Source organism: Nothoprocta perdicaria, unplaced genomic scaffold (genome assembly GCF_003342845.1).
Source record: "Nothoprocta perdicaria isolate Ctin4 unplaced genomic scaffold, notPer1 scaffold_89, whole genome shotgun sequence".
Classification (NCBI taxonomy): domain Eukaryota; kingdom Metazoa; phylum Chordata; class Aves; order Tinamiformes; family Tinamidae; genus Nothoprocta; species Nothoprocta perdicaria.
This window is the reverse complement of record NW_020456187.1, coordinates 3,122,922-3,135,508: the sequence shown is the minus strand read 5'-3', so window position 1 is coordinate 3,135,508 and position 12,587 is coordinate 3,122,922.

Below are 12,587 nucleotides of genomic sequence, written 5' to 3'. Positions count from 1 at the left end.
GGGGAAGGATTTATTTAGCCAAAATGAAAAAGAAATCGAATTGGAGACAGATACTCCGGCGATCGCCTGGGAATTCCTACTGTCTGAATGATATGTAAATGATATTCGGTTTTCTTTAAGTGTGGGCCTGCTTGGAAGAGGGCCTAGTCTAGACCAGCCCCCTTCTTCTGCGATGCATCTGCTGTGTGTGGAGTCAGCTCTGTTTCATGACTAGGACCGGTCACCAATTATCTTTCAAGTTGCTTTTTTTTTCGCGGGGATTAATTTTATTCTGCACGTTTCTGTTTGCATGCCTTTTCTCCCTGAAAAAGCTGATATTTTGCTGAAAACAAGCAAATGCCCACACCTGAAAACAGAAACATTGCTGCCAAGGGGAAATTTGCCCAATATGCCTCATTTTTCACTATAAGCCACGATTTTTCACTGTATTTTTCACTATTTTTCACTATATGCCACTATTTTTCACTAATACTCTGCGCTGAGCAGGGTACTCTAGATGCAGGACATGTCCCAGGACACGTGGGTCAGATCCTTCAAGGATGCTCCACAGTGGCCTGGCCAGGGGACAAATCGCAGCCTCAGAGGGGACCCAACTGCACCAGGGGCCCTCCTTGGCACAACGCACCACACCACCTCCATAACAGAATGGGAAAATGCTTGGAACAACTGCTTGTAGCTATTTGTAAAACTTCTTATATCTCTTTTTATTCCCCCCACCAAAAAGTCAATGTGTCCCCAAAAGTTTTAGCATCTCATCAACTCCACTGCTGAATGCAGAGAGGCTTTATCGTGTCCTCCAAGCCCTGAGGAATCAAAACRGGGGGCAGACAAAGCTGGGCTCTATTTTCTCTGATGCTCTGGCATGGGATTATTTTCCTTGGCCGAATGTACCCACCAAATCCAACCTGACTCAAAGGCAGTGCCAAGGAAACAATGCAGTGGTTTGTGAAACAGTGAAAACTTGGGTCAGGCTCCTCTGTTACTGGTCAAGATGGAAAACAGCAAAAGGATTCTGGAATTAACGTGCAAAGACCTGTGATTACAAAATACATATACATATGTATATACACACACACATACTGTTTTAAAATATGGGTTGTGCTGGATTATTAACTGTTTAGAAAGTACATTAAAAGGGAAAGTACAAATTACTCCATTATCATTTTACTCTACATTTTATCTTTGCACTTCTCAGTTGTTTGATCAAGAACAGTTTCCAGACTGGTCATTATTACTTTCAGGCAAAAAGCGTAACTACACCAGGAGTATCAGGAGTGCAATTTTTCTAAAAATTATTCATTATTCTTATTCACCAAGTCTACTATTCATGTTTTCTTCTTTAAATCTCCCTGTGCCTACAAGCCAAACAGAGAGCGCAAAATTCTTGGATATTTCCCTTTGAGTAGAAAGCTATGCTGAAAAGCAAGGCTAGTGCAAGCAGCAGTGGGACTGCTGTCTATGTCCATGGTCCCTCCAAGCACACTATGAACAACACTCCCAACTTCAGGGAATGTTTCTAGATATGTCATCTTTTGATGCCCTAAAAATCCAACTGTGTTTCAGGACCGGCAGGGATAGCATCTACCAACCTCTACCAAGAAAACACCTCTTGCCAACTTTGCGTGAAACTGTCTTAGCTTTGACATTTAAGTCTTGAATGACCACAAGCCTCCTCATGCTGTGATACTGCTACATACAAGGACAAAAAATCCSAACATATTTTAGCCCTCGTTTTTGGAGCTTCAAAATCACAATCCCAARCCAACCTTCAGCAGAAGACTTCAGCTATCCAGGGGAATGCAACCCAAYGMAAGTCATCCRTGGCAGGGTCAGGACATGGCTTGTGGCTCTCACCAKCTGGACCTCCAATTTCCCCATTTAACTAATTTCCCTATTTAACTAATACAGCCAAATCCATTCCTTGCTCCCGGGCTCATTACGWTCAGAGCCCAGCACTGCTAAGCATTGTCATTCTTCCTTTATTATATTCAGGTATATAAATGGCATCCCAGGGAGTGCTGCGATATTTTGATCATGAATCCTGTGCTCGAGCTGTGCTCGTCTGCCTGCCGAGAGGATGATCACCAACGCACCCTGTGCTCCTGCGGGACCCGTTATTTATCTTACTACGTTTTAGCGCGGGGAGTAAATAAATAGCATTAAAGTGCTAAATGTATTCATCAAAATGGCTTGCGTTCACATACCAGAGTCATTTCTTAAATCACAGAAAGGCTGCTAATAGGCACTCTATAAAGACACGGGAAACATTCCTTGTAATAGGGCTGTAATAAAGCCAGGCTGCTCTGTCACCAACGGAGATATTTCACATGTGCAGAAAAGGACAAGGACACTTTAAAAACACCCCCTCCTTGTCTCACTTCTGGCACCCGCAGCCCAATCATTATTTTGGTAGCGTTCCTGGAAAACTAATTTCAGTCATTATTTGAGGGCAGGTATGAAACAGTGATGAAAATGTCCTGGGATGTCTGGAATGTCCTAGGTCCTGGGATGCCTATTTACTCCCCAACAGTATTTGAGGGAATAAACCATATTTAGACCATAAATGCAGGATTTATCTGTTTTCTTTCCAACATCTCAAAGTTGAGGGTCTAAGCTTAAGTTGTCTCTCTGGAGCCAAAGGATGGGAACAGGTTGTTCCACAGCCATCCCATGGCCAATAGTAAAAGAGGCTGCCCTTCACAGAGAGATGTAGGATGCGCATTAGATGATTCCCACAGAAGGCAGATTTATATACACACACACACACACACACACATATATATTATATATATATATAAATAGTTTATAGAACTAACTTGTAATGCAAAGATGGGCAAATATAGATAGGATGAACGGGAAAGGGCTGGATGAGATGAGGACAGGAGGATTTGCAGCATGTCGGCAAGCAAAAGAGGATGGCATCACTCATGGGGTAGCGCTCCCATCCAGCTGAAACCACCTCTCCCCTGTGACACAGTGAAACCRAATTCATAAATGTTAATAAAATTTTTCAAAGGTCGGGTCAGTATTTCCTGTAACAGATGGCGGGGGGAACCCAATCCATCTCAGCACAAGGTCCCGGCGGGACAGCCCTGGCATTAAAGAGAGGAGGATCTGCAACTCTTCCAATGGCAAATTAGCTGAAAWGGGGGTTGTTTCTCCTCTCTTTTATCCTGGTCTCGCTGATGGGGCAGCAAATGAATTCTGAGCTTGGTGATGGACCATCAGTAGAGCTGGGTCATCACATTATACCTGCAAGGCCAGACAGGTAGGGAAAGAAGCAYAAGCAATGCCCTAAGTCTTGTGAAATGGTAGGGATTTACACAGGATGCACAAGGGCAGAGAAGCCAGTGGAAGAGAAGACTTATTATCCAAGCGTGTTTTAAGCCAGGGCTCAAACTGCCCTCTTCTTTGAAGCTCAGCTTTACAAAGGGACGAGTGGGAGGATTTCACCCGCACGTTGCCGAGTGACAGGCTCTGATTGCTGCCATCGCTGTCCTGAACCAGGGAGGGAGTTTTGTTGATCACTTAGCGATTGTTGCCGGGCCAAGATGATATATACTGTCAACAGAGGGTGTCCAAAATTGGTTAAACCTGCTAATCAGAGCTTGTAAAGCGGAAAATAGACGGAGCGGAGATCTCACGGGCGCCTCAAAGGCTTGAGGAGCTCAGTTCTTTGGGGGAGAGGACAGACGTAGGGTGATGCCATCATTTCAGCCCATTCTGACAATAGGTTAATCCTTTCAAAGCCTATGTCCTACCAGCCCGTTAATGGCTACGCACAATTTGATCTCAAACCTAAAATCCTTGTGCCCCAGCCCCTATTATCTCCTCTTGGAAGACTTCCAAGGGGTGGAACAACACAAAGACATGGCTCATCCAGACTGATTAATGCAAGAGAGTTGCTGGTGTCTCAGGTCTACAGGCTCCTCTTCCTACAGGAGCACCCTCTTCCACAGATCAGACAGATTTTTCTAAATTGTTGTGAAATGTGGCCAATGGAAATGAAAATTATCCACCCAACCTTAATATGCCACTTAAAATACATTTATTCAGGCATAAAAAATAATCAGAATTTGAAATCATTTAGTATTTCTGAATGCTCTAAACTTTGACTAGAGAAGTTGTAGAGACAGCTGAAAAGCAGCAATGCTATCGGTTCTATTGCCTTAAAGGAGAGAGATAAAAAAGCTTAAAAAGCTTAATTGAGATTTTTACCTTTTCTTCTTCTGCGCGTCTCAGTTCCCCTTGCTTCACAATCACATTTCTGTATAATTAAATGCTTTTTAAAAAACACAGTTGGTGACCTTGAAAACAGATCATGAGTTCCATTACAACTAGATATACAATGGCTAAATAAATAAATAAAAAGGAAGATAATAAATATAAAGTAAGCTCTTATTTTAAAGGGTACTGAATGCTGAAAGCACTATGATATAGTAAAACTAAGCTGAATGTCCATTTGCTTTCATGAGGTCTCCTGCACTAATCTTTTGAAGGGCTTATAAATATGCAATTCATTGCCCAAGAGCCAGATCTGGATAACCATTCCTCGTGCTCTATTCTGTACAGAATATACTGCACACACTGYAAGAAAATTCWCAATATCTCCAGATGATCCAAACGTTATTAGATTCATTAAAAGATTTTAGGTCCGCCACAAATTCTCAGACATTTCCAAAGCTCCTTTGCATACAATTAACATTTCAGTCTGCAGTACCMGGCCCTTTGCAGACAGGCCCATCAAAATGCTTTATTTTTTGCCCTTGAACTACAAGCTTCAACTTGGTGTKGAGGCAACAAAAGCAGCGCTGGGATGAGAAATKGAATTAGSAACTYGGAGGCAAAAGCTAAATAGCTGCTAATGTTTCAGAAGTTATGATTAGTCAACCCTGGGACTGACATAGTCTGAGGTTAACCRAAGTTTCCTTAGGGTTTATTGGTATCAGTGGAGCCCTGAGAATGGATCTTTGATTCTTTACCTAGGGGACATTATTTGCATGTCATTGTATAATTATGAGACACATACCTACTCCTTTGTCCTCTCCCGCCAAGACGGAAATTATGGAAATTCTAAGATGACTGACAAAATCATTAAAAAAGAAACAAAAACCCCACAAACCYGAAAGGCTTCATGTAGAGGGAGAAATGGAAATCAGATAATTAGGTCATGTCCTTTCTGACRTTAGTTTTAATAAGCAGAGAATCAGACGGTGCTCTCAGCTTTCTATGCAGTCGAGAAGCGAAGAAGCAGATTYGTGCTGTACTTACCAGCATATGGAATTGAACAGTTGGGAACTGATATTCCCAACTTTTGATATACAACGTAAGAGCAAATTTCTCACTGGAGTTATAAGTATGCTGAAGGAAAATGTACAAATTTCATTATCAATTGAGCTTTGAGCATCAAGGTTATTTATTAAGAACATGTTSGCTATAAAAGCTAATTAAAGCCAAGTTACAATAAGCTGTTTTCTTAGGCTGAACAAGGTTGTTCCGAGAATATTAAATAAAATTGTCCTTTCTGGTCACCTAAACTGTCCATTTGTCCAAGGGACACCGTGTGTCAACATTTTTGAAATTTTGCTGACTTGCCACAATATCTACAAGCAAAGCTCAACAGACTTGAAAGCTGATGAGAGACTGGGCAAGAAAACCCCAAAGCATCAATGATCAGACTGGTAACTAAAAAGAGGGGTGGTAACTAAAAAGAGGAAGACTCAGGAGTAGCTCAGGAAGAGAACCAGTAAAATCAAGAACAGGAATAGGGAAAACCAGCCCTTAGATCTATCTTTTCCATATAAATGTGAAATTTAGGCAAATTTAACCACAGACTTGTTCCAGATCTGCTACAGCAGGAAGAGACCAGATGAGGACCTCAGATCTCTCCATCTCCTGGGCAATGTTTTCTCTGAAACGATCCCTCTACTCTGCAGAGACTCGAACACTCCTTGAGGGTTGACGACACAGTCCAAAGGATCTTCTGCAATGCACATGTCATGGGATTGCTCCTTGAAGATTTTCGGATAAAGCTGGTTCGATTCTTGAACTTAGATAAGCTCAGTAGCTTCTAGTAGCCCATCAATGAAAAAAAATCCTCAACCATGAGAAGAATTCAAGATATGTGAAATTCATCCTGCTACAGATTCAGAAAAACAGAGCAAAAGGGCTATACCAGGACCTACTTACCACAACTACTAATAGAATAAAATGAATCATGAAACTGAAAGACCCTAGGTTTTGTTTCATGGATTTTCATGGATTCCAGTGGACAAGTGAGAAAACTCAGCAAGATATTACAAAAAAAAAAAAAAAAAAAAAAAGTGGCAGGGTTTTGAAAAAATATGGTCCCACGCAGCAAGTAGCTGACCTGGATAAACAAAAAATTACATATACAAGCCTGCCTTGAGATGGAAGCAGAGAGAATTGGGAATGGCAGGAGTTGTCCAGCTGCAGAACGCTGCCCAGCTCTGCTGTCCCCCAGGGAAGCGGTGGTAGGACGAAAGCCTGAGGTTGCCACCTGAGCACATCCCTGCCCTTGTGCACTGTTGAATCCAAGCACCAGCCAACACTACCTCCTGCCCCATCAGGCTGCCTTAAAGCATGTGGACTTTATCTATTTCCAAAAAACAGGCCTTTTCCACTCAAAGCAGAGTGACACCGAGGTCATGTCTCGCAAGCTGCTYCTGGGCCACRAGATGCGGCAGAGGTGACCCCTGAGCTTGAATCTTCATGTCTTTGCCCCTTGGCCTCCTGCGATCCCTCCTAGATGGATCTCTCCAGAGCTCCCCGCAGAGAAGAGACAGCCGTGCTACGCTTCGCCATGATGAACACTAATGGCCTGTGACAAAACTGCTCTCTCTGGGGTCGCTTGTCACACAAGGTGGGAATTTCCCCACAAATTGTAATGACATGGCTATCAAAGCTGTCAAAAGATGGACTGCAAAAGCAAGCACCTCCAGGCCAAGTCCAAGGCGATTTTTATGTTGTTTTCCCTTTTTTTCCCTCTCTTTTTTCTTCCTGTCCCTCAGTGAATCTGGACTCTACAGGACGATACTGTCCCTACTATTATAAAATCCAGTGTTTTTACAACAACAACAGTCTACATGGACCCAACTACCTGGGACACCTGCAACTGTATCACCTGTCTCCACTTCATTTGTTCAAGGGGATTCTTGGTTTTGTGTCTTTCAAAAAACTGGCATTGTATTGCTTGCTTAATTATTTTTAGTGTAAACTATATGTCAGTCTTCAAAATAAATAAATTAATTAATTAATAGGGCAGAAAGCCCCCCAAGTCACAGGAAGAAGAAGAAGAAATTAGACATGCTTTAAATATTGTGGACAGCAAAGATATGTACAGTAAAAGCCAGCAGAAACTGGCAACAAATGTACTATTACATAACCTAATTAGGCATTTAATTAGGATACCAAATTATTACTAAAATATTCTTTGGAGTTCGAGGACTCCATGTATATGAACTAAGCAGAAATCTTTCTATATCTGTATGACTACTTGCAAAAAAAATCATCTATAAAAATAACTTTATAATTTATAAAAATAATATGAACCATGGTTTCAACACCCTCAAGTAGTGGCAGCACCCTGAATCTGTTAATCCTGAAGCAACAGTTTAAATGAGGCTCCCAACATTCATCTCGGAGCAAGAGAAACAGAATATTTGTTTTATAGAGATATAAAAGAGCCTTTCAGGATTTGCTTCACTGGAAAGGTTGAGTATGTTGGAGAAGCAAATGTACCAACAAGGATAGAATTAGTTTTCCAGTGGAGCTTTAACGTGTTCCTTGAGCAGAAGACATGACAGAAGAAGGAGATCCATGGTGTTTGCCATGGATCTAATGGYGTTTTGCTAGAACAACTTTGTCACCTGGGGAAAGGGAGAAGCAAAAAGGGAGAAGGAAAATCCACTCGCTGAAATACACGTGCAGGAGATGCCTGTAAGGACAGGCCAAATCTTCACGCTGTAAAAGACAACGTGGAATTCAAGATTCCTGGAAAGCGCCAATTCGGTTAACTTTCAGCTTTTTCTGTACACCATCTGATTGTCCTGCTTCATTAAAGACGAAGAAAAACATCATTCCAAAGGGGAGACGCCAGTGTGAACGTCTATGAAGCGACAGGCACTAATGGCTTTTGACAATTTGACTTTTTTGTCCATGTTGARCTGCTGGGACTTGCCACCAGACGCAGGGAAATCTTTGCAGACGCCCGTTGGCAACGCTGACATCCTCCTCTCCCCGAGCCAGGCTCTTCGTGCCTGATGCTAATCTCATCCAGAGAGGGATTTACGCCTGTTAGGCTCTGTAAAAATCTACCGTTGGCCCTGGTTATCCCAGTTTGATTTTGTATGAAAAGGAGAGGAAAACAACATATTTAAAACTGCTTTTCGAATTCAGATGGCCAACTGAACAACACAAGATGTGTCTTAGACAAGACCTACATGAGCTTCAGGAATTTAAAGGAATCATTAAGAAAGATTTAATTTCAGCTTCCTTTCATATGAAGAAAGATCTCATCATCATCATACAACTGATATTCTTTTCTTATTTTTGGCAATTAAAAGAACGATCAACTCTTAAATGCCACGGAGGAGTGGAAAATCTGGGTCATAAKTTCACAGGTTTGCAATGGCATGAACCCTGTCGTAAGACTGCACATTAACACACAATTCCCTATGGAAAAAAAAAAGATGCTCACAGTTTTAATTAACTTCAATCCCTTAATCAAGAAGTATACTAAAATTATAGAATATACACATGTATGGTTGAATTCATCTTCCATTTAGTGCTTTGTTACYCRAATAGTAGATTTTATATCTGAATAAATGTGGAGTGTGACTAASCTAGAGGGACACTTCTATTTTATATTGAGAAAGAATCTGAAWAGGTGACATTTCACTCATGTTAATCCTTACAAATTTKCAGTGTGGCAATGAATTATAAACTGACTTCTGCAGAGSTTATGGGACCAYARAACACGATTTCATCAAAATTCARTTCTGTGGATCACACATTGTCTGGAATTTGGGTGTTCAACATCCAAATTGCAACAGGAGGTGAAGGTCACAAGAAASCATATGTCCTTCTGCTAGACTCCAGATTTCTTTTGCTCTCCTTTCTTTGTCAGACAAGGCTTAGAATCCAAGCAACAAYGTACATGAACTTGGTAGTTYAACCSCACGTGGYTGGTTTCCATCTGYTGGATGCAAGGATATGGTCAAGGCCAACKGGGACCTCTTCAAAAGCTTCACCCCAGTTACCAACTGCAGTGGGGCCATTTCTCAAGGCAAATTAGAGACAGTGCTCCCCAAAAGAGCTTTYGTCTCCTGGTTGATAGGACTGMACAGCTCAAATGAASAGCTGTCCCACTGGAATTAAACACAAAGAGGCTTTCTGGATGGCAAAGCRCTTTTCAGATTGGAGGYGTGCATGCAAAACTTCAAAACAGCTTTTATTTATCAGCCTTTCAGGCATTCTGCTTACTCTGCCAAGAGCTTGGGAAGGTTTAGGGGCAGAGAAAAAAAATTATGAAAGAAGGAAAAAAAAAAAAGGGAAAAAATCCCTTCATCTTGTTTACCTAACTGACTTGATTGATGTTTTTAAATGATATTGTACTCTCAATAGCTATTGCCTTCAATTCAAAGAACTTAGCTACGTTACTTCAAAGATCATGTTTTTACCATTGTAAAACGCTTGATGGTAGGTAATTACAACACGTTATCAGAATAACTCAAATACTGCATATACTGCATTGCACATGACAACCAGCAATTAAATCCATTACCGCCTTTCATCAAACTAACCAGAGAAAAACACTTAACTATTGGCCTGGGCGTATCTAAAACCGATAATAAGCACCCATTTTACTTCCTCCAACAATAGTCCTCAGCCCTTGACAACTTCTATTTATTTTTCAATAGGGAGAGGTGCCAAACATTTTCTTTGGGAGGCTCTTGAGAGATGCATGGGACAGATCTCTACCTGTCACATCCCCAAAACTGAGCATTTCACACARCATCTCCTGGGACCAGCCACAACTCTTCCTGTGGCAACAAGTCAGTTAAATCATGCRCTRAACAAATAGTTAAAGAAAAAAAGCTAYAGGACAGAGAAAGGATTGTCTGGCACTGCAGGAAAAGGSCAACTGAGTCTTTAAAGTTGGAATAATTATTTTATCAGCATGAACAGAGCACATGGGTGATGGGTTTGGCATCAAGAAWGATTGAGCACTAYGAAGGAAAAACAGAAAATAATCCCAAATACTCAAAGTATCTTGAGGATTTGGGCAGAATCTCTCTGGGAAGAAGATGAAGCAATAATTTAAGAGAGGCAGAAGAGTATTGCAGAAATGGGACATGTGTGAGTAAGAGAAAGAAACTATAGTAACTTACCATCTAGTTATTTGCCGCAATTAATTAATTCTTATCAAGGYATTACTTCTTAACAACAACTGCCTTTTGACCAAGATTAATGATTTCCACCCAGGCTGATGCTCGGAGCAAACTCCTTTCGTTAAAATCAGTCACGTGCTCCGCACTAAGAAGGATGACTTCTGCAACGAGGAATGAATCAAAGTGATAAACAGCATGTTCCCCAACAACAAAATGAGGAACAAAATGAAGAACCGAAGCCTTGAGTCCACCTTTAGAAAGTATGAACTGAAAGAGGATGGTTTTATCCCTCCCTTTTTTAATAGTAATGGGCAGAGAACTGAAACTTTCCTGCTCCACGTGGCAGGTTTGATTTTCTGTGCTGCGATCTATCTGCTGCCGGGGCATGGAGCAGGTCCTGGCTCTCCTCGACCACTATCATTTGTCTTCATCAGGAAGCAGGAAGGTGACTTTTCCTCCCGGGCTCTGCAGACCTACTAGAAAGAGCCACATTGGACACCTGGCTTAATCTTGCTCTGCTCTTGTCACATCTAGCGTTATTTCTAGACGGTCCCAACTTTCCATTCAGAACATGTAAGGAGGTGCTACAGGAGTAGTCATCCCCAAACCAAGTAACAGGCCATTTCTGGGGGAATTCTGTGCGTTTTAGCAATGTCACGAAGCCCTGTGGAGTATAGGAGTTTCCTTTTTTATATATTTTATAGATACACCTTGGAAACACTCTCCTCTTACTGCAGAGCTAAAGAGATTACTGGAAAAAGTCACCCAAAATGATCAGAGCCACTGAGAACCTCAGTCCATACCTGACCATCGTTGTGTTTCTCAGGGTAAGCAGCACTTCAAGGCCTGGTTTTCCTTGTCTTTTCACTCTGTCCAGAAGCCCTTGGAGGCAGCTGATATAAAAGCTTCATATAAAGATGTGCTTTCCCCTTCCCAGGCATCATGGCCCTGTTTAGGGGCCCTGGTGGCACCATTCCATTAGTTCTAAGTGTTATTATAGGCACTGGTTCTTAGGTCACTACGAATAGTGAAAAGCAAAGCTTTCAGTTTCCTCTGTTTTGTCACATTTGTTTCAGTGTTTCTGCAGGGATAAGAAAATATAAAAATAAAAAAAAATAGAAACCTGCTAAGCTGAAGCTACAAACAGAACCAAAACACTGACCTTAAGTGGTCCTATTTGGCTCCTGAAACCTCGTGTTGCTGCTGTTATGAGCAAAAAATGAATTTAAAGGTCCATTTCTCCCACAAATTAAATTCCAGGGATATTTTGCTGTGCAGATCTTTGCTGGGAACAGGACCGTTGAACAGTGCCCATATACTTAAATGGCGCTCAAAATACTTAAAGAATTAGGAGCAAGACTCAGAGACAGAGGGATGAAAATCATGAACTCACAAAGATCGAGACTTTGTTCAGGTTTACATTTTTAAGTCAGTAATAACAAGCAAAAAGGCAAGGAGAAAAACATAGAAAGTAAATGGCCAAACAAACGATGGTTACTCCAAACTGCAAATAAAACTGCTAGTTGTTGAGGAATAGTCAGAATTAAGTCATTATTACTATGTAAGTTTTAGTTCAGTGAACTACTGCTTTCCTCTTCGGTCCTTCCTAACATGCCGTTTCCTAGTTTAGGCTCTGTTTTAAATGCTAAAAATACAGAGGCAGAAAGTAGGAGCAGTAATTTCCTTTTAGGCTTGTTTGCTTAAATAATAAAATGGGAGAGGAGAAGGGACTCTGCTTTTCCCAGCTGCTGTTTAAAATTTGACATGACTTAATTTTGTGGGGTCACACTCCAAACAAACTACCTCAACCAGCTTCTTAAAGACAATAATATTGATAAATAATGATGAAATTATTATAATAATAGTAATAAAAATTCTAAAAATAGTAATCTTTAAATAATTCATTTAAACAAGACTGTGTTACCGCATCTGAAGCAAATGTGTTTTGCTGTGTTTTGCACAGTGCTATGTGAGCTGCTCAGAGTTTCCATGTTCAACCAGGGCCAGATGGTGACATTTATCTGTCCTTCGTGCCAACATTTGTCCAGTGTCCTTGAGATCATTCCCTGAGTGCCACAGTGCTCCAGGACCTCAGTCAAAAGGAGCTACAGAGGTTGTATTGCACACCATGTAATCTATGTAATTTCTGATAATCAAGATGATATTCTCAAAGTC